Consider the following 26,538-nt stretch of genomic DNA (forward strand, 5'->3'; position numbering starts at 1 on the left):
TACTGGTCCCTGCATAAAATGATTAGATACATTAGGGGTCTGAGGCGCTAGATTCCAGGTTATGGATTCAACTGCATGAGACAGTCGGGTAAATAAACCTTAATCTGCTGTAATACATGTTCGGCACATTCCCTTTCGAGATAGACACTTAGCAAAAAGTCGAAGAAATTTTTATAAACACGATATATACTGACCGGATGGAGGATATAATAGAATGGCCGCGTCTAGTTTTCAGCCGGTAACTGGAGGGGGGGCATAAATTGATGTCCCTTTAAACTCAATAGGCCGGTTCGAGAGAGGGATAAGGCCATGTGAGGGAAAGGCGAGGTCAGAGAGAAGGGTCAGGGTGACGCTCAGGGAACACAGGAGCGCAGGGGAAGCAAGTCAGCGCCTGGCTTACCTGGGTAGGGTAGAGATTAGAGCGCTTCCAGACCGCGGGTGCTTTGATCCATTTCCTTCCCGTTCAGTGGCGACGTGGAACCGGGGCCGGATGTGGGGATTGCTAATGGGTGCAATTTTATACCTATCGCGATAGGACCTAATGCAGCTGAACTTAGAAAGTGTCAAAATGGAGGACGGACTAACGATGTCAATAGGGGCCGCCATCTTAGAATGGTAACTCTCAAAGCGTATACATCTCATTCGAACTCTAGGGGATGTAGCACCTACTGGCAATGTAGACGCATGGTGCGGGGATGGCAATTTTTCAGTCTTAGGCAGGGCGTATTCTTCATGCAAAGGAGTTTTATTGATAATAACTGTCTGTTTGAATCATGGTACCCGGGGCGAGTTAGTCCTATCGTAAAGGGACCTATTATCACTGTGTCTCAAGGACATGATAACAAAGGAAGGACTATCGCAGTCAATAGGGGTCGCCATTTTGGAATGGTAGTCCTCAACATGCAAGTGGCTAGTCAATATTGGAGGCGTCGAGCGCCGTCTTAGTTGGATCAAGATAGCAATATGAAGGGTTTCTCAAGAGATGGACAGAGGGTGATAGAATGGTTATAAAAATGTGTGATGCCATGGGCAATCTTCATTAAGGCCCTTTGTCACCGAGTTCATAAGGAAAATCCAGAAAACCTCTCTTTTTTTGCGGAGATTGGTGGGATCTGTTCCTGGTTTGGCTTTTATTTTTTCTAGTATGAACCAGCGGAGATCTAGTTCGGAATGCGCTTTCTCAATCCAATGTGACACAATGGGTGCTGAGATCTTGGAGTTCCTAATGTTAGATTTGTGTTCTCCTATTCTTGTGCGGCATTCGCGTCCGGTTTCCCCTACATAGGGGAGATTACAGGGGCACATAACTGCGTAGATTACATTTCTGGTTCGGCAGTTGGTCAAAGTTTCATTGCGGGCAACTGAGATGGTGCGTTCAGTAGTGGTGAGGGTGTCACCAATTATGGCATGGGGACATGCCTGACAGGTACCGCACCTATGATTCCCAAAGATAGGTTTCAAACTGTCAATGGCACTTTGAGTGCCATGGGGAGTCTCTTCTATCTTGCCTTTGATGAGATGGTTTTTAAGGTTCTTATTCCTTTTGAAGGCAAAAATAGGTCTGTTTAGTGGTGTTCTGTTCTTTTCCAAGTTCAATAGGTGCCAACTTGAATTTATGGCCTGGCGCACCTTGTGATTGAGGTTTGAGTGACGGGTAATGCATACCAATTGATCGGTGCTTTCTGATGGTTTGGGCTGGAATATGGTCTCCCAGTTGGTATATCTGGCTCTTTTGAAGGAATCCTTGACCAATTTGGGAGGGTATCCACGATATAGGAGTTTCTCTTTGAGGATATCGGATTGTGTTAGGAAGTCCCGTAGATCAGAGCAGTTTCTCCGAATACGGAGGAACTGGCTGTAGGGTATGCTTTCCTTCTGACAGCGGGGGTGAAAGCTTTGATATTGAAGAAGGGTATTGCGGGCAGTGGGTTTGGTGTATAGAGATACTTTTATAGATTGGTTTTGATGCTCTACCCAAATATCTAGGAATTCAATCCTATGTTGGTTGGAGTGGCAAGTGAACCGTAAATTTGGGTCAGCAGCATTGAGCCATAGGATGAATTCATCAAGGGTGATTTGGTCCCCCTTCCATATAAAGAAAATGTCATCAATGAATCGTTTCCAATTCTTGACATTTTCATGGAAGGGGGCCATCTCATTGAAGATATTAACTCGCTCAAATTCCCCCATGTAGAGGCAAGCAATGCTGGGAGCACAACTTGCCCCCATGCTGACTCCCGTTGTCTGTTTGTATAGGGTAGATCCAAATTCAAAGTAGTTTTCAAAAAGCACTATTTCAAGGCATTGAAGGATGAACTCTGCATTACTAATCTCCAGCCTGGTAGATAGAATGTTCTCAATGTTGGTATATGCTCCATGCTGTGGAATGTTTGAATATAAAGATTCCACGTCTAGGGTGACTAGGAGTTCACGGTTTTCAAAGAATGGAATACCCTCGACTAGGCTGATGAAGTGGCCTGTATCCTTAACATAGGATTCGAGTTCAGTGACCAATGGTTTAAAAAATGTGTCTATGTATTTAGACAGCGGCTCGGTAATTTGAAACATGTGTTGAAACATATAATACAAGATGGTTTTTTAAAATTTCAGCTTGTGTGTTCCCCTCCCTGGCTACATCTGTGTGCCCTGACGAAGGTGCTACACACCGAAACGAGCGTCGGCGTTACCACCCAGAACGGCAACAATATACCAACTCATTTGCCGTTTTATTTTTGCACCCCTCTCTATGCAACTATGAGTTCATCTATTTTGTTGCAGACCCTGTGAAGTTTATTTGCTTGAATGATCTAAATGTGTGTGAGCGTGAATGAACCCTTAAAAGTGTGAGTAACTGTTGAGCCCCCATTTGCTGCCCCGGAGTGATTGGAACACTGAACTGTATGAGAATGTTCTCTCCCCTATCTGATATGAAATATCACACCGATTGTTTTTATAGAACACTAAACAAATTATCTGTGAATACTTTTTTATAAATACGTACCTGAAAACTAATAAAAATATATATTTTCCATAAATTAGGATGGTCTGAAATTACTGGCTTTGATACTTGGTAATATTGCTCCTCTTTGAACAGAACTGGATCCTTTAGAGGACCATTTGAAACTTATTTTGGCAGGGTGTTTCTTTCTATTTTTGTCTTGATGACGGCTGATTAGCTAGAAACTGGTCCCAGGATGCTTGTTTCCGGTCCAGGGAAGACATGGCTTGGCAATTCGGGCTGGACTGCTCCCATGAGGCACAGGGTCAGACTGATGTGCATATGGCCATGTCTGAACTGGGGTGGCGGAGTGAGCTAAAGAATGATGATGGATGAAACCCAGATCAGTTGACTGGCGTGAGTGCTTGCATTGTTCAACACTCCGTCCATCATCTCCATTGGTTTTGCTTTGTTCCCCCTTTGTGATGGGCTGTCGCAAGACTTTGAGGGAGACCCTACTTTGCCCCTTATCCCAAACTACTTCCCTCAGCAAGGCGTCCATGTCTCTGAACCCTTTTTTGGGACTACCACTTGGAGGTTGACGAAGTAATATAGTAGCCTTGGCAGCACCACCATTCTGGAAAGTGCTAGTCTGGCCATGAGTAAGAGTTTAAGTGATCTCCAAAAGGACACATTTGTCTTTAGTGCTCTGACGGCTGTGCCCAGATTTCCCTCTAGCAGGTCTATTTGTTTATGGAACACCCAAATACCTAAGTATTCAAAGGAGCTCGGGGTCATGTGGGTCCTGCTGCGAGGTCTTGTGGCCTCGCTGGAAATATGTTGTTCTTCCCAGCTCACCAGTCAGCAGCTCTCACCGTTGTCTCATATCGTTTCTCTAGCCATGTTACATGGTGCAGTCCCATATATGGCCAAAAGAGGGCCCAGGGGACACCTACTGACAGCTTGTGGTACTGCACCCTCACAACACTGCTTTATATTTTACTTGTTGGAATGCTCTCCCAGGAATATTACAGAGCAATGCTAGTCTGCCTAAATCCTACAACCAGATAAAGGGTTTTCTGTTTCAAGCGTGTAAGATAACTGAAGACAAATGGTCAAGAAAAGGAAGTGAAGTCATAGGGCTCAGAACACAAGCTACATATTATTAGAAAACAAGTTGCTCTTAGGAGGGGCTTTCAGCTGCATGTGCCTTCCAAAAAACCCCATCCAGTACACTGCAGCTATTTACAAACATAGAGAATCCAACTCAGAGGGAGGGAGAAGTGTTCAGCAAGTGGTGTTGGAGCACTTAGTATTTTGTAAAATACCCCTCACACACCAAAAGGCCCCTTGGTGTCATGCTTCATCATCGGGGTCTTCGCACCCCTCTAACGGGATGCGGCGTGCTGCGACCTACCACTACGTGGGAGCACTTATAGTTAATTACTATATGTGGTGCATGTGTATTGGGTGTATTTACAAAGTGAGTGGTGGGACGTGGTGAAGGTTTAAAAAGTACCTGGCACGTGAGTTTACTCGAAAAAATGTATTCCTAACTCCAGCTGGTACTATTAAAAAAAGTGCAGTGTGAGGTAAAAACCTGTCGTGTTAATGGACACAACCTCTGGTGTGCGTTGACATGTTTCGGAGGCAAAGCTCCTTCTTCAGGACGGGGGCACAACTTCCTCACCTTACTCACGTTTTTTTAATGTATCAAATTGTAATAAAAATGATAATTATCAAAAGTGAAAATACTAAGAGGCTATAATGTGCCTAGAGCGGTATGCTACAAGTACAATGACCTGTAGGAAAAAAGAAGAGATGGTCACCCATGTACCGGGTAGTTCAAGCTGGAGCAGTCACCTGGAACCGTACCATGCGCTTAAATAAGCCCTGTAAAAGAAGATACTGACAAAACATACAACAAAGGTACACAAATTACTAGAATCATCCGGAAGTCTGGGTCTTACTTATGAAGCTTGCTTGGTTGCTTCATGAGCAAATAGGAACGTCTGGGGTGTTGCTTTTTATGCAATCTGAAGTGAGAGATAGTGTAGAAATTAAAGTACAATCTCACTTGCTTAGTTGGTTTGTAAAAACGGGAGTTGTCTGTTTCATACTCACAGGTCCGGGACATACTAATCACCGTCCTACCCCATACGCTGCTCCGCTGGTGTGAGGGGAGCTAGCGGCAATCACCTTTTATACCCGGCTCCTGATCGCTGGTCTGGGCGGCCGGATATGCATACATGACCAAGTATGGGTTTTCAGATATTGACAGGTTAATTACATGCCCTAATTGACCAAATAAGGGTGTTCCGTTGTGGTCAGGTTAATTGTATGCCCTTCTATGGCATATCCGTGTGTAGCTGAACAGCTAGTACTCACATGTCTTTTTCTACACGCAAGAGCAAAGATCCTACGCGCATGCGTGTTGGCGTTGATCTATCATTTGTGCAGTTTGTTCGAGCGATTTTTTTTCAACTTAGACCCTTATAACATGGATTGGTATGGATACCGAAGTGTGGTTTTTTCTTCTTAGGACATCGTTAGATAATGATTGTGGGAATTCTTGCTGGTCCTGAAACAATAAGTCAGTAGTCTAGTGGGAGAGTTGTCCCCACGGTACATCATCATTCAGGCCTGTTATGTGGGTGCCAAGACGGAACACCCATCGTTGTTCCTTTTGAAAGAGTCCTGCCTCTGACGGTAACTGTTCGATGACTGTCCACTTCAAGTCATTCACACAATGTTGTGCGGTGAGGTAATGCGTGGCCATTTTTGTTGTACTTTTTTTGCAACGCACATTGCTTTTGTGCTCGTTCATTCATATTTTTACAGCTCTGGTGGTCATGCCCACATACTCCATGCCACAGGGGCAAGTGATGAGGTATATCACATTTTTGGAGTTACAATTAGTCATCCTCCTTTGTTCCCAGGTTGTTCCGTTCCGGAAATTAAGTCTGGTGCTTTTTTGTGTGAGGCGGCAGTTGTTACAGTTCCCGCAGGGAAAATGTCCTTGCACGCCAACACGCATGCGCGTAGGATCTTTGCTCTTGCGCATAGAAAAAGACATGTGAGTACTAGCTGTTCAGCTACACACGGATATGTCATACAAGGGCATACAATTAACCTGACCACACCGGAACACCCTTATTTGGTCAATTAGGGCATGTAATTAACCTGTCAATATCGGAAAACCCATACTTGGTCATGTATGCATATCCGGCCGCCCAGACCAGCGATCAGGAGCCGGGTATTAAAGGTGATTGCAGCTAGCTCCCCTCACACCAGCGGAGCAGCGTATGGGGTAGGACGGTGATTAGTATGTCCCGGACCTGTGAGTATGAAACAGACAACTCCTGTTTTTACAATCCAACTAAGCAAGTGAGATTGTACTTTCATTTCTACACTATCTCTCACTTCAGATTGCATAAAAAGCAACACCCCAGACGTTCCTATTTGCTCATGAAGCAAGCAAGCAAGCTTCATAAGTAAGACCCAGACTTCCGGATGATTCTAGTAATTTGTGTATCTTTGTTGTATGTTTTGTCAGTATCTTCTTTTACAGGGCTTATTTAAGCGCATGGTACGGTTCCAGGTGACTGCACCTGCTTGAACTACCCGGTACATGGGTGACCATCTCTTCTTTTTTCCTACAGGTCATTGTACTTGTAGCATACCGCTCTAGGCACATTATAGCCTCTTAGTATTTTCACTTTTGATAATTATCATTTTTATTACAATTTGATACATAAAAAAGTGACTAAGGTGGGGAAGTTGTGCCCCCGTCCTGAAGAAGGAGCTTTGCCTCCGAAACATGTCGACACACACCAGAGGTTGTGTCTATTAACACGACAGGTTTTTTCCTCACACTGCACTTTTTTTAATGGTACCAGCCGGAGTTAGGAATACATTTTTTCGAGTAAACTCACGTGCCAGGTACTTTTTAAATCTTCACCACCTCCCACCACTCACTTTGTAAATACATCCAATACACATGCACCACATATAGTAATTAACTATAAGTGCTCCCACGTAGTCGTAGTTCGCAGCACGCCTCATCCCGTTAGAGGGGTGCGAAGACCCCGATGATGAAGCATGACACCAAGGGGCCTTTTGGTGTGTGAGGGGTATTTTACAAAACACTAAGTGCTCCAACACCACTTGTTGAACACTTCTTCCTCCCTCTGAGTTGGATTCTCTTTGTTTAATAAAGTAGTCTGTGGAGCAAGAATCCTTCTCTATTTTGCTCTACCTCCCCATCCTGTTGTTTGTACATGCTATTTACAAACAAGCATTTGCCATGCAATAGATCCTGCATTACTAAAAGTTTGAGTTAATGGTGTTTCATTATTATTTGCAACTCCAATAGCTCAAACTTTCAGTAATGTGAGGCATATTACATTGGAAATGCTTGTTTTTAAGGCTGTCCGGTCCCCGAGTCAAGAGCTTCCTTTGCTTCCTCATCACCCACTCACTTCCCATTGCTCCCTTGGACCCACTCCTTCCACCCACCCATCAATTTCTCCTCGAACACTCAGTGATCCACATTTTTTTATCTTATCATTTTTTTAAAGAGCATTGGGCAGCCGCCATTTGGCTGGCAGGCGGCTCCGCTCTGTTAATAGTACTTTTGTGTCACTTTATTTATTTACCAATCCAAGAGGTGTCTGCCATCACGAATTGGGAACTAATAAAAGTTGCACCTATCATTCCCTAGGTGATTCATGCGGGTACACATGGTCATCACGTATGCACAAGCCCAGGGAAAGGGTGCTTTGCAGCCCTTTGATTTTTGTCAGTGCTGCACAGCATCAGAAAAAATCATTGGTAAAGCCAATAGGCAAATAAGGAGGAGAACTATCAGCTTTGCCAATGTAAGTTCTTTTAATGAACCAACGCAAATGTAAACATTATCTGGCACCTGATGTTTTGGAAATGTTTCAAGCATGACCTTAGCTTAAAACAACACTAAACATAGCATGTGCGTAGTAAATAGGAGTGGATTGACCGCACAAATTATGGGGCTGGATAAAGACAAAACTTGAGATGAGAGAGAAATTATTGGTGGTAATAATAAATACTGAAAGTAATAATAATAATAATGATAGCATTTATGTAGCCGGATTCACAATAGAATGGACAAAAGACTGATTGGGTGTGCTATGATTTGAACAGGTAACCATCAAATTACACCTCTGCTGTTTAAAGAGGGATAAATAGATGTACCTGGAACGGGTTAAAGTCGAGCGCTCGAACTGGCCTAGCATGCATTTCACTCTGTCCAATTACTGGTTCTTTCCCTGAGGAGAGGATCTGGGATGCACTGTACAAAGATATCAATCCATTATCCGAGCCACCAACAATAACCCCAGAGAAATCTGGGTAATCAATTCCATAGCTCCCCCAGACCAGCTTGTGAAACCTAGACAGGAAAAATAATTGCATTTCAGTATTTTTGCAGAGTGTAACTACGGGACAAACTAACAATACTCGTGTTCATATTAGCCAATATACACATTTTTCTCAGGTATGTTAAGCGTTCCTTGGACAGTTAAAATTGATTAGTAACTGGACAATTATATGCAAAAAATATTACATCAAAAGGCGTAACACAGTGATTATGTATTTTCTGTGTTTTATCATGTGTAAAACAAAAAATAAGAAAAGAATAAACAAGTAGAGTCCAAAATGTTGTTTTAGGGGACAGAAGTTACTGAATGCCAAGCCTGCCCCTCATGCCCCTTTCTTCCACTGCTTTACATCTCCTCTCCTTACCGCACTTTTTGGGGTTCTTTTACCTCCGTGTTTTCTCACTTTGTTTCCATATGATCATGGGAAGGAAACCTCATATAAAATCCTATAAAGTTGGGGGCCTGCAAGAGTGATAATAAAGTGTACTACCAACCAAGGGTCTCAGATAGGTGTAGGGCAAATTGTAGCGGAAATAACAATATGACATATTGGCTGATATTGCCCAGGACAGAATCGATTTAGGGAAACTTTATGAAAGAGATTAAGCATTCTATGGGGTAGTCCTACCTCGGTCTCCAAAGGTATGATTGGGTGTTAGAAGGTGTAGTGTAGTTCCTATATTCCCAATAGGCTCTGCGCATTGGAATAATATATCCTGTAGCTTAGAAGTAGGACTGAGGTCTACTAGGTCTCTACCGGTTATATTAGACTTAATTGTGAGTGCCAGCTATCTCAGAGGTCACTAGAAACTTTTTCGAATAAACAAGAAGGGATTCGTTTCTGACAACCGCATAAAACATGACAACTTTGTTTCCCAAGAATAAGAAATCAAGGGCCCGATGTAGGTAAACGCGATTTTCCGAATTCAAAATACCGAGGCGGGCCGAATCGGTATTCTGAAATCGGAAAACGAGATGTAGGGAAAAAAAAGCGAATGAATACCGAATCGGTAGGCATCGGTAATGAGAATCGGTACGTTCCGATTCGGCACGGTCCGAATCGGAAAGTACCGAATCGGCTAACAACGAATCGGAAATTACCGAATCGGCTACCACCGATTCGGATAGACCCGAATCGGCGAACACCGAATCGGTAAAAGCCGATTCGGTAAAATCCGAATCGGCAATCATAGATTCGTAGCCATGAAAACACACCCATGCCGAAAAAGCCCATAGGAATGCATTGAAGGGACCGAATCGGCTTTTACCGAATCGGATAATACCGAATCGGCTTTTACCGAATCGGTAATATCCGAATCGGTAAAAGCCGATTCGGCAAAAGCCGATTCAGCCAATGAGGTGGCTCCCCCTCCCCCACCCAAACAGGGAGTGGCAACCCTGGCAGGTGCAGCTAATTAAGAAGTTTCTGGAGAGCCAGCCTGAGCTCAACACTCACAGTTAGCAGCAGTGGGAATAGGAGGTTGCCAACTGAACTGAAGAACATGGCAGAGCAGTCAGAAAGCCAGAAGTCCTCCCAGAAGAGGAAGCCGAAGTTCACCACCACCGAACTTCAGGTGCTGGTCGAGGAGGTGGTGAGGGTGCACCGCCAGCTGTTTGGCAAGCTGTCCCTCAACGTGCCAGACAGCACCAAGAGGAGGATCTGGGCCGAAATCGCCCAGAAGGTGAATGCTGCGGGTGTCACCCCCAGGTCCATAGAAGAACTCAAAAAGAGATTCTATGACATCCGCAGCCTCACAAAAAGGAAGATGGCTGAGATACAGAGGCAGGCTGGAGGCACTGGAGGAGGCAGGAACCCGGCGCCACCCCTCACCGAGCTGGAGGAACTGGTCTCCAGCACCATTGAGAGGGAGAGTGTCAGTGGAATCGGGACCCTGGACAGCTCTGCGAGAGCAACAGCTACAGGTAAGAAGCATGCGCATCATGACACACCCTACCAGACACCTCCCCATTAGACACAATGCATAGGCAAACCCCAGCACAGTACTGTCACCAACATACAAGAGACAAGCATCATGGTACATGTAGTCAGCAGAAGTTAGCTAAATATGGCAGTGCAGAATCACAAGACAGGAAACAGTGTGACACAGTGTAAGGAGATGCAAGGACATGTGGAATGCTATAATTGTACTGACTGTAATACATCGGCACTCAGTTTACAAATGCTTCTTTGTACCTAGGGGCCCCATCAGGCGGAACAACATTGACATCAGAGGGAGCAGCACCGTCTGACACTGCAGTCGCAGGGCCGAGCACAAGCCAGGCTGGCCAGGAGGAGGAGGAGGAAGGAGACACCCTAGGGCTAGGTATGGAGGGAGACCTGGTCATAGACTTCGATGCACTGCACTCCCCACAAATGGCCAGCACACCCCCCTTGCAGTTCTCCCCAGAGAACTCCCCTACAAGGGACACCATTCCGCCTACACCAGCTCCTGCCACAACCATGGCCTTGCCACCTGTACGACCTGTCCTGGGAGCAGGGGCTCAGGGACCGGCCAGCTCCACACCCCCACCAGTGGCACCCCAGCCCACTCAGCAGGCCGGAAGCAGCAGTGCCCGGCGCCGTACCATCACCACCACTGCTGCACCAGCACGGGAGGGCAGTGTATTCCTGGGCCTCGAGGGACAGATGGTGAAGATTCAGAGGCAACAGGCAAGAGCCACTATGGCCTGCCAACGCCAGCTCCTGCAGCACAACCTGCAGATGGGAGAGTTGGTCAAGGGATTCCAGGCCGTCGTGGAATCGAACAAGGAGGTGGCAGCAGGGTTAGGCAGGCTAACCACTGCCATCACCCACTCATCTAGCAGACAGGAGGAGCATGAGCAGGTGCGCAGGCGGGATGCCCGGGTGCTGAACCGCGCCATGGGCCGCCTTGCTGCGGCGACGGCACAACTGTGCCATCGCAGCGCCAACCAGGAATCTGTCCTTAGTCAGCATACGGCTGAGCTCACAAGGGGGATGGCCCGGATCACCACTGCTATGGAGGCCATGATTATTTCGAACACCGCCTCCAATCCTGCCCTGGACCTGGGTGATGCTGGGGACAGCAGCAGCCGCAGCAGCCCGGCCAGCACTGCGTCTGAGCCACGGAGGAGCACCAGGCGCTCCGCTGATGCTGCTGGGCATTCAGAGGGGGCTGAGGGACACCCCAGTGGGTCTGGCAAGCGGGCAAAGAAATAGCCTTGCAAGGGCGGGTGAGGCAACCTGAACCTTGGACTTTATTTTATTTCCCATACACCATTTTTTGTTGCACATCAGTGCTGTAACTGTGTTGCAACACTATTAAAATTTGTTTTTTCCAATCAACATTTTGCTGTCTTTGCATCTGTACTCAGTCAGAAATAGTTCTCAGTAATCTCCTCACGTCTGTATCTGCCATCACTTGGCGTACACACCCCAGCTGGCTGTGTCAGTGGCACAGCTTCGTCGTCGTCATGGTCCTCGTAGTCAGACAACTCCACCTCAGTGCCCTTCTTCACCGCAAGGTTGTGTAACATTGCACATACAGCTATGATCTTGCAGCAGGTGATGGGGGTATACTGCCTTGCACCTCCACTCTTGTGCAGGCATCTGAATCTACTTTTCCAGTTGCCAAAGGTCCGTTCGACAACATTCCTTGTGCGTATGTGGGCCCGGTTATACCTCCTTTGGCTGGGTGTGGAGGGGTTGAGGTAGGGGGTGAGTATGAATGAGCGGAGGGCATATGCACTGTCGCCTGGAAGAGAAAGGGGTCACATTAGACACATGCATACATGTATTCCACCTACCTACTATGTGTTATGGGGGTCTGATGATGTGTCTCACCTAGGAGGTATCCTTCTCCAAATTCGCCCGCCATCAGCCGTGCATATATGCCGCTCTGTTGGAAAATATAGGAGTCATGGGTACTCCCTGGAAATTTCGCTACCAGGTCTGTGATGGTGCACTTTGCATTGCAGATCACCTGCACGTTGATGGTGTGTGTAGACTTGCGATTGCGGTATATGTATTCGTGTCCGCTGGTGGGCAAATCGGAATGTGCGTGCCATCTATGCAACCGATGATTTGGGGAAATTGTGCCATCTGGTAGAAGTCAGCTTTGGTTTGTAGCAGTTCTGCGTGGGTTGCAGGGAAAGAGATGTATTGGTCCATCCTGTGTATCATGGCGTCAAGGTATGTGTGGAAGAACCTTGACAGGCTGCTCTGGCTCACCCCTCCTGCTGCTGCTACACCACTTTGATAGCTGCCAGACGCTAGCAGGTGTAGGCTGCATAGCACCTGGATGTGCGCAGGGATGGCGTGTGCCCTTGGGGTGTGGTGGTCCAACAATGGCTTGAGATCCCTGATGAGCTCAAGTATGGTGTCAGAGTCCAGCCTGTATCTCTGTAGTATCTCTGCCTCTGTGAGCATGAACAGGGTTATCCTCTGTCTGTAGACCTGTTCATTTCTTAGCCATTCCCTCTGTCCTTCCTGCTGTAGCCGTAGCCGCCTCGCAATGACATAGAAAGCTGCCATCCTGCAAGTTGCAATGCATTTTGGGACTGTTTATATGGGTTGGAGTTGGTTACCACCTGATTGCAATCCATGGTAAATACCGAGTGAATTCTACCGATTTTGAGCCGATTTCGGTGTTTCTGTGCCTCCCTACATCTCCCCAACTGTCGGAATCGGGGAATTTCCCGATCGGCGATTCATACGAATCGGCATGTTTTCCGATTCGGCTCATGTCCGAATCGGTCTTTCTACCGATTCGGTACATGGACCGATTCGGTGATTTTCCGATTCGGTGTCACTACCGATTCGGTACATGGACCGATTCGGTGATTTTCCGATTCGGTGTCACTAACGATTCGGTACATGGACCGAATCGGTGATTTTCCGATTCGGTGTCACTAACGAATCGGTACATGGACCGAATCGGTCTTTGCATCCGATTCGGTGTTTTTCCGATTCGTTACATATCCGATTTTCGGTATGTACGTATCGGATTCTTTCCCATTCGGTACTCATTCCGATTCGGTTTTCACTCCGATTCTTTATGTTTTTTGTTCCCTACATCTCGATGGCTGTTTACCGATCGGTAAGGGCCAAAAATCGGTATTTTCGGCCGTTACCGATCGGTAACGCCCTACCTACATCGGGCCCCAAATCTCTAGAGTCGCGGAAACAATAGATAACTATTTCACTCAGTCAATCGTGCATGATTAGTTTCACCAGAGGTGCAAGAGGAATAGAGAGGAAAAGGTATTTATTGAACAGTCTTCTTTCTCAAGCATTGAAAATTAACTGCTACAATAGTAAAGCTTACTATTAAGTACAATGCATATAATATGAACAGTATTATAAAGTAGTACTGTAAAAGCATGATATGGTTTCTAAGCCATAAAGTGCATAAAATGTATAAAATACATAAAATACCTACAGTGATAAAAGGATGACTAAAAGTACTCAACTGGTGCTTCTAAATACGCCTACCTCGGTGTACCTAACCTATGTCTAGTACGAGGGAGGAAGTATAAGAGGAGTAGCTTAAGTTTTAGGAGTTCTCTGCCAGGAATCTGATTCCAATAATTCTCTAAGAGGTCTAATCAGGTCTGTACCTTTGGTTCTAGAATGAAGGAGGTCTTGTATCTCGTTCTCGGGACTCGTTTTCCCAGATACCCGCAAGGGTAGCCTGGAAACACTGGAGCTGGATTTCTCGGCAGGAGAAATGACAGAGTCTCGCAGTGCGTCTGCTGGAGGGTCGGCTTCCTTCTACACTTGCTGCTGCAGGGCGTCGGGCAAGTAGATAGTCGATCTGCTCCAAACCACTGTGTGTTTGTTTAGGCAAATCAAGGCATATTTATACTTTGAAGGTGCCGAGTTTGACGCATGTTTGGACTTAATAACGTCATTCAAAGGCTCATTTCTTGGAAAACGCCGGGAGTTCTAGGAGAACTTAATATTCAAGCAGGGGGAAGTCCTGGGCTGCTGAAGGCGGGTTTTTCCAAGGAAACCTTGTTAATTCTTGGAGCTTAGTGGAAGTATCCATGCCGTATTTGGGCTGTATGGTTTAGGCCAAATATGGTCATGATTTCTATGCCTATATAAGGAAATGATAAAGTATACCTATATAAGGGCATGAATCGGGAAATGTATACTAGGGTCCGAGATTCATTTACGACAAAGGTGCATGGAATACAAATGTAGAGTTCCATTTTGGCCAAAATAATGTCGCAAATGTCTACACAATCCTTACCACTTGAAAAATGAGTAGAATCCCTATGGTTAATTACAGACTGTATAAGCGTGGTTAACTTTTGCGTCCGCATAAGTTTGCAACATTGAAAGAAAACTTAAAGGATTCAGAGAACCTGGGCACGGCTGCTCATTAGATTCCCGAGTTTACGGAAATCATTTGTCCAAGCGGTTTAAGAGTACTGACGGTAACTGAAACATTATTAGGATGTAGGTGTCATAAAAGTTCTGTTGCATAATGAAGTCTTGAATTCCCAAGTTTAAACCGTTGTCTCATTTGCTACATGAACTGGACTGGAAGCCAGTAGAGAAGAGGATCTCTTAAAAGGCAATGTGCCTTATGCACACGGCTCTTCACAAGACAGGCCTGTTTTACTTTCAAGAACGGTTCTCGTAGTACAGGCCTAGCAGAAGTCTCAGATCCAGTTCTGCTTTCATGGTCAGGGTTCCAAGAATCAACAGAGTAAAGTGGGGCGGCAGATCACTAGCATATCAGGGGTGAAAGTTATGGAAGTCTCTTCCTCTGGCTCTCCGCTCACAGCCAGCACTGCAGCTATTTAGAAAGCAGCTTAAGACTTGGCTGTTTCCACTTGAGTACCATGATTACCCAGGTTCGAGTTCTCTCTAAACCTGTGGTACCTTTCCCTCGTTCTGGATCTGCTTAGCGCCAAGACACCTTCAAGTAATGAGCGCTCTATAAAACGACCTCATTCATTCATTCACATAAATCTAATCGCAATCCGAAAAGGCACTATTGCTATTGTTACAATGATGATTCCAAGAGATTGGGTGAGGAATTGTATACAGTGGTAAGGGCAGCATGAAAAACTCTGGTTTCATAGTTAAACGTTTTTTCGGTTTCACTCAAAACCAATATAGATGTGCTACACTTAATAAAATCGTTAACAATTAGGTATTTAAATTATTTTAAGAAAAAAAAGAGGGAAAAACTCACAAAGAAAAAGCAGGCTAGTAATCTTTGTCCAAATTTGACCATGACAGGCTCAAAAAAGGTAAGAGGAAAAGGAGTAGGTTTGTCGAAACTAGAAAAGCAGAAATTGGAAATATACATGGGGATGGGACAAAGGAGAACGTACACAAAAAGCAGGGAGGGTGTAATACCTGCTGCTCAGCCAGGATGAGTGTGCTGTGTGGAAATGTTGGTGCATGGTGATGCACTGGAATGTTGTGAACCTGTGTGTGTAAGTTGAAGTATGGGCTAAGCAGCACGGAGGCTGCTTCTGATGCTACTTAATAAACCCTCATATCGTAATCCACACCTCCGCCTACAGACATCATTTTGTATTACAACAGAGGGGCAAAAAGAGGAGGGAGTGGGTAAGCAGGGGCAAGCAAGCTAGAGGGACAATTGTGCAGTTAAGGATACATCACACGTGGGACGAAACTGTGGGAGGAGTGACAGTTTTCTTAAAGTATGTTTTTTCATCTTTATGACACAGAACCATAATTTCCGGAATGTACTTTAGGTCGCTGAGATACACCTGAATTCGAACAGATGCTTACTCTTTTCAGCCAAGTATGGAATAAGAAAATATCTATGGCTTTTCTAAATAGATTTGGAAAAATCAGTTTGTTTTCCTCAAACTATCTGCCCAATCATATGTATTACTAGGGAAAACTAAGAAATGCAAAGTCTTAGACATGGTGGGGCAGGGAAGAGTTGTCAATGTCCACAAGATTAAGTGATCAGATAAGGAATATCTTAACAGAAATTAAGTGATCAAACTGAACAATTTTCTTTCATGTATACATTCTCACGTTACCTATCAAATAACGCTTTAAATTATTTGACATTTGGTCAAATTGCACCTTCATTCACAATTTTTTAGCTTGAATAACCTGCCCTTTGTATATTGGTTTTTATAAACTTGTAAATTGAGATCTAGGCCTGATCTATGAGAATGCTATACTGTTTAGAATGTTTTTCTGTCTAGAATATCTGTGTATCACAGAGCGTAGTTTAGTGCAGATGGCTAATATTCACTGGTGTCTAATCAGTTTCATCATCTTCAAGTTGCACATTGTTAAAATATAAAGCAACCAGGACAGCAGGCCTTAAATAGTGTATCAGCAAGGTACAGAGTAAAGATCTGAGAGATTGCTGCACCAGTGTTTTGAATAATATTTCCTAACTAAGGACCATGTTATGAGTGAGCCCGAGAACAGCCTGGTAACCTCTCTAATGCCAACCAGCATTCTGCACCCTGTTACCCTAAATTACTGGTATCGTGGGTGTCATTTACTCCACACTGGTGTGGGATTCGAGGTATTTATGTAGTACAACATGCAGGATCCTTTTTTCCACTCCAATCAGGCACATGTTTGCCTGGTGTTTCCCCTGGACACTACCTACCAGGCAAAACATATAGGTGAAAAAGACCAGACCTGCTGTCTTCCCACAACTGTTGTATTCCTGATGGGGCTAGTAACATTGGTTACCGGTTCTATCAGGAATCAATGCACGTAATCAGGGTACGAGTTGTTTTTGTTTGTATTAAATAGAAAAGAACAAGAAAAGAACTCCCTCTTGACCTATAACTACTTAAACTATAGGAGTAACCTCTCAAACATAGGGCATATACCAACAATGTCTACACAAGATGAAGAGTTTTTTTCATTTTATTTCATTTTAGCAGTTTAAAAAGTCATTTTTTTCTCCTCTTTTTTTTATTACTCCTTTTTTATATCATATTTTTCAAAATTCATCAGTTATAAAAAATATATACATTTTACACAATAGCTACAAAAAAACATTTTACAACACAATCAAATTGTCCTTATTTCTTCAAATTTATACAAAACATGAAATCAATTAAATAAGCACACCAGGTAAAGAGCCACGCACACACCACAGACATCCTCCTAAACATCCATTCCATCACAAAGACAGCAAAAAAGGAGATTTCCTATAACATTGAGACTGTAGTCCAGTAAATGACCAAAGTCATTTAGATTTCAACAGGAGAAGAAAGGTCGACGCGTTTCGGTGGAAATGCCGCATAAGGGACCACCTTCATCAGGACCAAACAGACAGTATGGTATAGGATCTCTCAACCTGGGGTGCAGATCTGGAACGATATGCACAAGAAAGAAGTAATTTACTAATATGCCCTACAAATATTAAATACGTCCACAGCACTTGACGAGGCAAAGGCCAGATTGGAAAGGATTAACACTGATATGAAAGATTTTGAAATATATCTTACTAACAAAAAAACTGATAAATTAAAAAAGGACATTAGATGGTATACTCAGGAAAAGGCATATCCCTACCTGCAGGCCAACTTTTATCAAGAACCTAATTACAACCAAGGGCAATCAGGAAACACAAACAGATATCGTAGACGAGGCATTAATTTCTCCGATACATTTTCTACTGATTCCGATAATGAGATAAGCCAGGACAATGACGGACAATACTATGAGGGAAGACCTTTTCGAGGTAGACCTATGGGACACCAGCCATACCGAGGGCAATCATCTCCTTTTTTAGGGAGAGGTCAGTTTCGTGGAAGGAACAAACGCTGGGATCCAGACAGGAGGGAACCACAGCAGGGAGCCCCTCTACATCAACAGCCATATGTAAAAACCAGACACAACCAATACTGGCGTTAAATACTGATGACATGATCACACTAAACAGGAATGATGATCTACCAATCTTTAATCTGTCATCTATACAGTTGAACAATGAGGAACGTTCTGTGTTGAGCAGAGGCCTCTCGTTTGTTCCCAGTACCCACCCTAACATCTTCAAAATATACCAAGATCTATTCTCCTTTTTCAGGAAGGTCCGTTTGAAAAAGTTTTTTTTAGACCGCCCAGCAGTAACGAGCGAGACCAACCGCTCAAACTGCAAACCCCCATCACAATTTACCCCAACCTTGGAAATGGTTGGCCCGGAGGTTCATGTCTTTGAACAAACTGTTTTAAAGGAAGTTGGTAGGCTAACTAAGACATCTCAATCCGTTCGTTATAACCTCACGATAACAGAAAATAAGGCACTTCAAACCTTAAAATCCAACAAAGAATTGATTGTGAAACCATGTGATAAAGGGGGAGGGATTGCTGTTCTTGATAAGGTGGATTACGAGAAAAAGATTAATAACATGTTGTCAGTGACCCACCATTACAGGAAAGCACATCCAAGGGACCTAATGAAACTCAAACGAACTATTGAGGATATAACTAGTCAAGCTCTGGAGAGAGGTGACATCTGCCAACAGGAGTTTAATTTCCTTAATAAATCTTGTCCTGTAACCCCAGCCCTCTATGGACTCCCAAAAACTCATAAATGTGTAACTGACCCTCCTATGCGGCCAATCATTTCTACCATTGGCTCCAGCACCGAGCCACTTTCAAAATTTGTTGATTCCTTCTTATGTCCGCTAACCCGGACTTATACCTCCTTTATTCGCGATACTGGTGACATTATCTCGAAATTGGAAGGTATGGCATTTAATCCTCAGACGGAGATACTCGTGACGCTTGACATTGAGGCGTTGTACACCAACATCCCTCAGTGTCAAGCGTTACAGTCAGTTGCCGACCTCCTCTCCAGGACTCCGGGTGATAGACCTGACAGGTTTATACTTGAATGCCTGGAAGTTGTTTTATTTAACAACTTTTTTGAGTTCAATGGGGCGCTCTTCCAACAAATTATGGGTACCAGCATGGGGGCATCTTGTGCCCCCAGCGTAGCGAATATCTATATGGGGGAGTGGGAGAGGAGAAATATCTTTAATGAAGTGGCTCCATTCTTTGATAATGTTATCACATGGAGGCGCTTCATCGATGATATTTTCCTGATCTGGAGAGGTGATGAAGAGTCCCTAAAAGAATACCTATTATGGCTTAATGCCAGCGACAGCAACTTAACCTTTACTGCCAATAGTAGCACACAAAGTGTGGAATTCCTGGATATTTGTATATCCGGAACCAACACTGTTCTGGAGGTAAGTCTATTCCGAAAACCCACAGCCAAAAATACAATCCTACAATATCAAAGCTACCACCCCTCCATACAAAAAGATTCAATCCCGTTTGGAGAATTTCTTCGCATTCGAAGAAATTGCAGTACTATGTCGGAATTTCATAGACATGGAGATGCTCTGAGATCTAGGCTGCTAATCAGAGGTTATCCGAAACGACTAGTACGCCATGCCTATAAGAGGGCTAAGTACTATGATAGAGATGCCCTATTAGAAGGCAATCAACGAGCCAAGAAAGATCAAGTGGTCTGTGTGGTGAACCATTCCCCGTTCAACTTTAAACTTAAGAATATCATTCAGCGAAACTGGAAAACATTGAACATAGGAGATGAAGAGTCCAATTTAGAACCACCCCTAGTAGCATTCCGCAGGAATCGTAACCTACGGGACATTTTGGTCCATACAAGAATGGAAGGTGCTAATAAGATGAGACAAAGTACCATCACAGGATTACCACCTGTTTTAGGAAATCACAGATGTGGCGGCTGCCATGCATGTGATACTGCCCAAGTTACTGATTGCCTTGTACATAAGGACAAACAGATTGTACTTAAGGATTTCACTAATTGTCGGAGCAAAAACATAATTTACAGTATTCTTTGCCCCTGCAATATGATATATATAGGGGAAACAGGACGTGAATTCCGTGTCCGCCTGAGCGAACACAAATCTGCAATCCGTAACAAGCGCATTGAAGCGCCCCTTGTTAAACACTTCAACGAAAAAGGTCACTTGGAAAATGAAATTCGTTGGTGTATTCTCGAAAAGGTAAAGGGTAGTGTTGGTATCCCTATGGATATCTCACGCAAACGACGTGAGTGCTTTTGGATTTTTTTCCTCGACTCTGTAAAGCAGGGATTGAATGAGGAGATCCAGTGGATTATAACTAAACCCTGGTAACTATTAACAACTTAAATTACAAGGGCTCTGGAATACTTCTCTGAATACCTGCCAGAAATTGAGGTTAGAAATTTAGGTATCATGTAGTGAAGTCATGACATTATCTGTGCTGTGCTGAGATTCAGATATGTCTTTATTACTTTTTGTGGAATACCGATAATTGTATTATTTTCCTTGGGACGAATCAGTAACAAATGTGTGCGAAAACAATAAATAGAAGTACCTCCATCCTCCCTAGCATTGTAAAACTATTTTGCACCATGAGTGCAGTTTGTGTAACTGACTAATGTTACCATTTTCAATTGTATATTGACATCGTAGGTACCAATTTGGATGTCTGGTCTAAATACCCTGTGCACGAGATGAGCTAGGGAAAGTGACGCTTATCCAGTTATTATACTTGAATCTTGTGCCTTTCTATAGGGACCATTAGAATAAGACTGCAGTCCTTTATTGCCTTATTGACATCACCTCAAGATGGCGGCTCCGGTTTAGTCCGTTTTCTATCTTTAGTGCTCTTGTCAACGTATCGAAGTCGAGATATTGAATATTAGTTAGGTATTTGCTTTTCTCTACCCAATTTATACATGTAGGCAGTTGCTGCTTCGGTGAATGGAGTTCCTAGTAACATATTGTAAGCGTTTCTTTAAAGTTCGCTAAACACTACTCTAAGATGGCGGTAGCGTATGGTCCGTTTTTTATGTCTTCGCGTCTTGATTCAGAGCAATAGATCACGGGCAGTCCCCGCAGCTGTAGCGTATTGCTGGACTCTGGCGGGCTATTTAAGAGGGAGGTTACTACCTATAATCGCGGAGTAAACTACGGACGACGGCAGAGGCGGCTTGCATTGGGGACCAGGATCTTTGGATCTTGCAAAATGTAAGTAAACGGCGGGATCCAGATCGAATAATTGTTAGAATATGTATCAGAATTTTGTGGGAGGTACTGACCGCTTTGTTTAAACTAAAAGGGGATGGTATACTCTAATTAAAACATGTGCGTCTCGAGTTTCGAGTCTGCCAAAACGGGATGGTATACTTGAACCCAAATGTGTGTGCATTTAATTTCGGCTTTGGCAGAGCACACACGCTGGGTACAACAATGGAACGTTGGTCCCAGAATGATTGGTTTCTAGAACAGATGTCTGTTTCCTGTAGGAGACCTTGACCAACCTATTGTACCAAAAGGGGATGGAATACTCTTACTAGAAATTTGTGTTTCTCTAATATCGACCCTGCCAAAAAGAGATGGTATGCTCTAACTCAAATGTATGTGCACTTAATTTTGGCCTTGGCAGAGCACACATGGTTGGATGCAAGTCTTGCATTTTCTTAATGTAGAAGAGAATCAGTTTCCTCTTACATATTTTACATATGTTCTTGTTGTAGGTATCTACATGATTAAAGACATACCATTTTATGAGGATTATACAACTAGGAAAATTATTTAAAAGTAAGTAGCATTATATGCACTTTAAAACAGCGATTCTCACTTTGAAAGGATATATGTCATGTATCTACAATTATTTTATTTTAGATGTGGCGTCCCCTCCACACCACCAACGAAAAATAAGTCGACCTTAGAGACAGTTATAAGCCCTCCTCTGCCGGGTTCTGTCCCCTTGTATACAGTTCAGGTAAAAAGGTTTTTTCTTTGGTAGGCATATAGTTCAATATGTGCTAGGATGTTATCAGGGTTGAACAGCAACTTTCGTTATTGTTATAGGTTCCTAAAAAAACAGCTGCCTTATCCATTAATAAAAAAGGAATATAAATCTGGCCTGGTGAACATCTACGTATCTCCAGGTAATTATGAGTGTCCATGCTTGTATAGTATACAGTAAAATGTAAGGTTCTGTATACAAGCTGAAAGATTAAAATAATTTCCATGCTTTCCCTGCATTAGATCGGGCTTAAGTGTTTGGAAACGAGTAGAAACACCCCTAAATGCCTGTACGTGTCCTAGAAAGGTACATACTGAAGAGGTTCCTTCTTTGTGCTAGATGATATGTATATCAACTGCATTATAAAAATAAAAATAAAAATAAATTGCTCTTTCGCTTGTGTTATTGGATATCACACTGTGGCTTATGGGTTATAAGGTTACGTTTGTTAGTGTCAAGTTGGATGAACTTTTAAGTATGTACAATGGTCCATTCTGTTGTCTCAAATGTGATTTAAAACAGACTATGTATTGTAGGGCATATTAGTAAATTACTTCTTTCTTGTGCATATCGTTCCAGATCTGCACCCCAGGTTGAGAGATCCTATACCATACTGTCTGTTTGGTCCTGATGAAGGTGGTCCCTTATGCGGCATTTCCACCGAAACGCGTCGACCTTTCTTCTCCTGTTGAAATCTAAATGACTTTGGTCATTTACTGGACTACAGTCTCAATGTTATAGGAAATCTCCTTTTTTGCTGTCTTTGTGATGGAATGGATGTTTAGGAGGATGTCTGTGGTGTGTGCGTGGCTCTTTACCTGGTGTGCTTATTTAATTGATTTCATGTTTTGTATAAATTTGAAGAAATAAGGACAATTTGATTGTGTTGTAAAATGTTTTTTTGTAGCTATTGTGTAAAATGTATATATTTTTTATAACTGATGAATTTTGAAAAATATGATATAAAAAAGGAGTAATAAAAAAAAGAGGAGAAAAAAATGACTTTTTAAACTGCTAAAATGAAATAAAATGAAAAAAACTCTTCATCTTGTGTAGACATTGTTGGTATATGCCCTATGTTTGAGAGGTTACTCCTATAGTTTAAGTAGTTATAGGTCAAGAGGGAGTTCTTTTCTTGTTCTTGTTATTGCCTTCCCCTCTACTCCCTGACCTGAAAGCAATTCCCAGAGGGGGTCCCCTTTCCTTACTTATTTAAATAGAAAAGAAAACTGAAATAGAAAAATGGGTCACCTGAACACTCTCTCAAATCGCATTATAAGAGATGGTTACATAAGAGCTGAAAATTAGATCTCCTATGTTGCCAAGGTACAAGACAAACTGAGATGATAACGGTGAATCCCAAATAGTGAATACTTTGTAGTGGGGTAATTGATGACTTTTGAAAGTTGATTTTCAACCCAGGTCCTGAAAGTTTGCTGTTCAATAAAAAGGAGTGTGATCCAGCGTGGCTATACAAAATCTGTCTCTATAGCATCACCATTCACTACCTAATACTCACCTTACTAAATATTTAACAAGGCCCACAGAACTGAGACAGAATATCAAGGAGCTGAATCATGTGGCCTAATTAATCACACTATCAAACCCATATGTACATTATATACAACTGCAGTATAACATTTTATTCATAAGTAAATAAGAAATAACATTTAATTAAACCACCTTGGCCGATGGAGCTACTGATGGTAACGACTAAATTAATCCAGACCAGCTTGACGTTTTAAGTCTTTTATTTAAAGTTTCAAAGTTTCAATTTCAAAATCTTTATTAGCTCTTTATTAATAATAATCATTTTAATTCAATTAGAATCATCTATTTGTTTATTGGCACAAAGGTCTGACATATCAAAATTGCACAAAACTTAATGATTTAAACTAAACATTAACCCTATTTTCCTAAGTTAGCTTTCTGACCTGCAAAGAAAAAGACATATAATTTTGCGTTTGCCTTACGTGTCCAAGGAAAAACGGACAGCACTTCACCCTCAGGAACAGTCAGCCCCACTCCCCTCAAAAGGCTCAGTTCTTATACTTTTTCTAACTCACTAATCTAGCAAAACGATATATTTTTAATAAATTCCAGCATCCTGATTGGTTGCTGCCTGTCAGACCACCAGAGGCCACCGCTTCCAAAAGTCAAAACGTCATTTCATCATTGTTCATTGACATGAAGCGACACCGGCTTCCGAGGATTAGCAACATTATACTGAAAGTTCACATTTCCTCCAGGACATGGTCAAGCTGCCTCTGGACGCTTCCTCGGCCTTGAAAGAATAACTTTTCGGAGCACATCCTAGCACAAAAGTCTTTGTTTGACCTACAGTTCATTTGAAGAAAATGTTCCATGAAAAAGCTCCAACATGGCTGTGCTTGGCTCCTTTTAGTCAAACGAGATTCTCCAGAACTAGGCCTTAAGCCTTTCACTCGAGCTAGTATTTAAACAAACAGAAAAGAGTAATTAATTAAAGCAATGCAAACCCTTTTGTTACCCACCCTCCATGCTAACGATTAACCCATTAGTATATGTCACCTAGCAGAAGCAAACGAATAAAGCAGCACATTTAAAATCTACCATTCTTCATAATGTCCAGCAGGATTCTTCTTATATCTGAAAGAGTAAAAAGATAGACAGACACAACACCAAACACAACATAACCAAAGAAAAAAACACAACATAAACAAAAGCACATATAATTAAAGCACATGCCATTAATTAAATAGCCGCATTAGTGTTGACAAAGTCAATAGGACAAACATAACAACATTAGTCATGTATTATAAAACATACTTGCAAATGCAACATGAGCACATTAACATTAATCCCACGTGTAGTGCAATGAAGTATTTTTAATCTAGATTGGTTTAGTACATCAAATCATGCGATAATTCATTAATACATTAGTTCATGTTACAGAGAATTAATTTCACGAGCCAGAATAAAATAATTTCTGAAACTCGCTCCATCAACTCCCTCATCTGGTGATTTCAAAATCACCAAACAATACCCAAAATTTAGAAAATTTTGAACCCAATTTAGAGACGTCACATTTTGAGTCATCTCAATATTAGTCTCCCTAAACCCCTGTCTTTGCTGTTTGCTCAACACTTTCAAACTGAGCTCTTCGCATTTCCTCCAACTCATATTCCTCCTCTTGTACCTTTCTAAGTTTATAAATCCTCCTCTTTTCCTTCTGATGTTTCTTTCTGTTGTGAATCATGCAACTAATTTTCAGCAGCAATATCACCATAATGATGACAATTACTGGACAGAGCACTTTGCCGATGATTGAGCCACCAATCTCTGAAAACCATTCTTTAATTGCCTCAATTCTTTTGCCTAATCGTTCAGTGAAATTTTCTTCCTCCAGGGGTTCTATTTCTTCATGAAACTTGGTTATATTTTTAATAAGCGACTCAATATTCCGACTCTTGTCAGGAATATAAGTACAACAATGCTGGACATGTAAGACCCCACAGACTCCTCCCTCCTCTGCAAGCAGAATGTCTAATGCAAGACGATTCTGCATAACCATGCTTCTAGTAGCAACAAGTTCTGTGTTAACTAATTGAAAACCACTTGCAGTATCTGTTGACAATCTATCTACAATTGTAGAAACTTTTCTAATCTTAATCGAATTCATGGTAATTCCAACCATGGGAATGATTGCACCAAAAATGTCTCCCATGACTTCTGTAAAACTTTCCCTCTTAAACCTGTTCAGGAGAGTCCCAAATTCAAAGGTACCTTTCTCATTTCTGTCAACATGAACATTTTTTGGAAAAACTAATCCAAGGTAACACGTCCCATACCAATGGTCTGGGAGGCTAAAATACGCCTTGTTGCCTCAGATAAAATAAATCCCAGGAAAAATTGGATCCTTTCCACCTTTAAATCCCCAACCCCCTATGATACGATAGGTATCTTCACATTGACTTGCACCAACAAAGAAGTTATGATATAATGTGTTATCTCTTCTAATGCAAAATTTACCACTAACTGGGTTCATCTATATGAATAGCTGCATTTGTGTTAACACCATTTAGTTTAGCATCATCCATCTGCCAGAACTTGGATTTAGCATGTTTAAGCACCTCATTTCTTTTGTAAACAGCCCTTCTCTCCTCCACCATATTTAGGAAAGTCTTTTCCTCAGCCCTCATTTTACATGTTAAATTATTTCTATAAGCATATTCATAATTAAGTTCATTAGTTACCAAAAATAATTCCCTCATCTGTTTCGCAGGCTTAACTTTGTTTAAGCTATTTACAACTTTGAGGTTTGCAAAAACCTCATCAAAGTCTGAGTAATAATACTCCAGTCGACCAGTTTGATAAAACAGGCTAGCAATTAC

General features: G+C 42.7%; 1 long non-coding RNA gene across 1 annotated transcript; it reads left to right on the forward strand.

Annotated features, from left to right (window-relative positions):
• Nucleotides 1-21,315: 21,315 nt before the first annotated feature.
• On the forward strand, nucleotides 21,316-23,144 carry LOC147711544 (uncharacterized). The gene is made up of 6 exons (XR_015295702.1): nucleotides 21,316-21,381; nucleotides 21,891-21,954; nucleotides 22,039-22,138; nucleotides 22,228-22,307; nucleotides 22,408-22,471; nucleotides 22,745-23,144. It is a non-coding gene; the product is annotated as an uncharacterized LOC147711544 (long non-coding RNA).
• The last annotated feature ends 3,394 nt before the right edge of the window (nucleotides 23,145-26,538 follow it).

This window comes from Lissotriton vulgaris, chromosome 5 (genome assembly GCF_964263255.1).
Source record: "Lissotriton vulgaris chromosome 5, aLisVul1.2, whole genome shotgun sequence".
NCBI lineage: Eukaryota > Metazoa > Chordata > Amphibia > Caudata > Salamandridae > Lissotriton > Lissotriton vulgaris.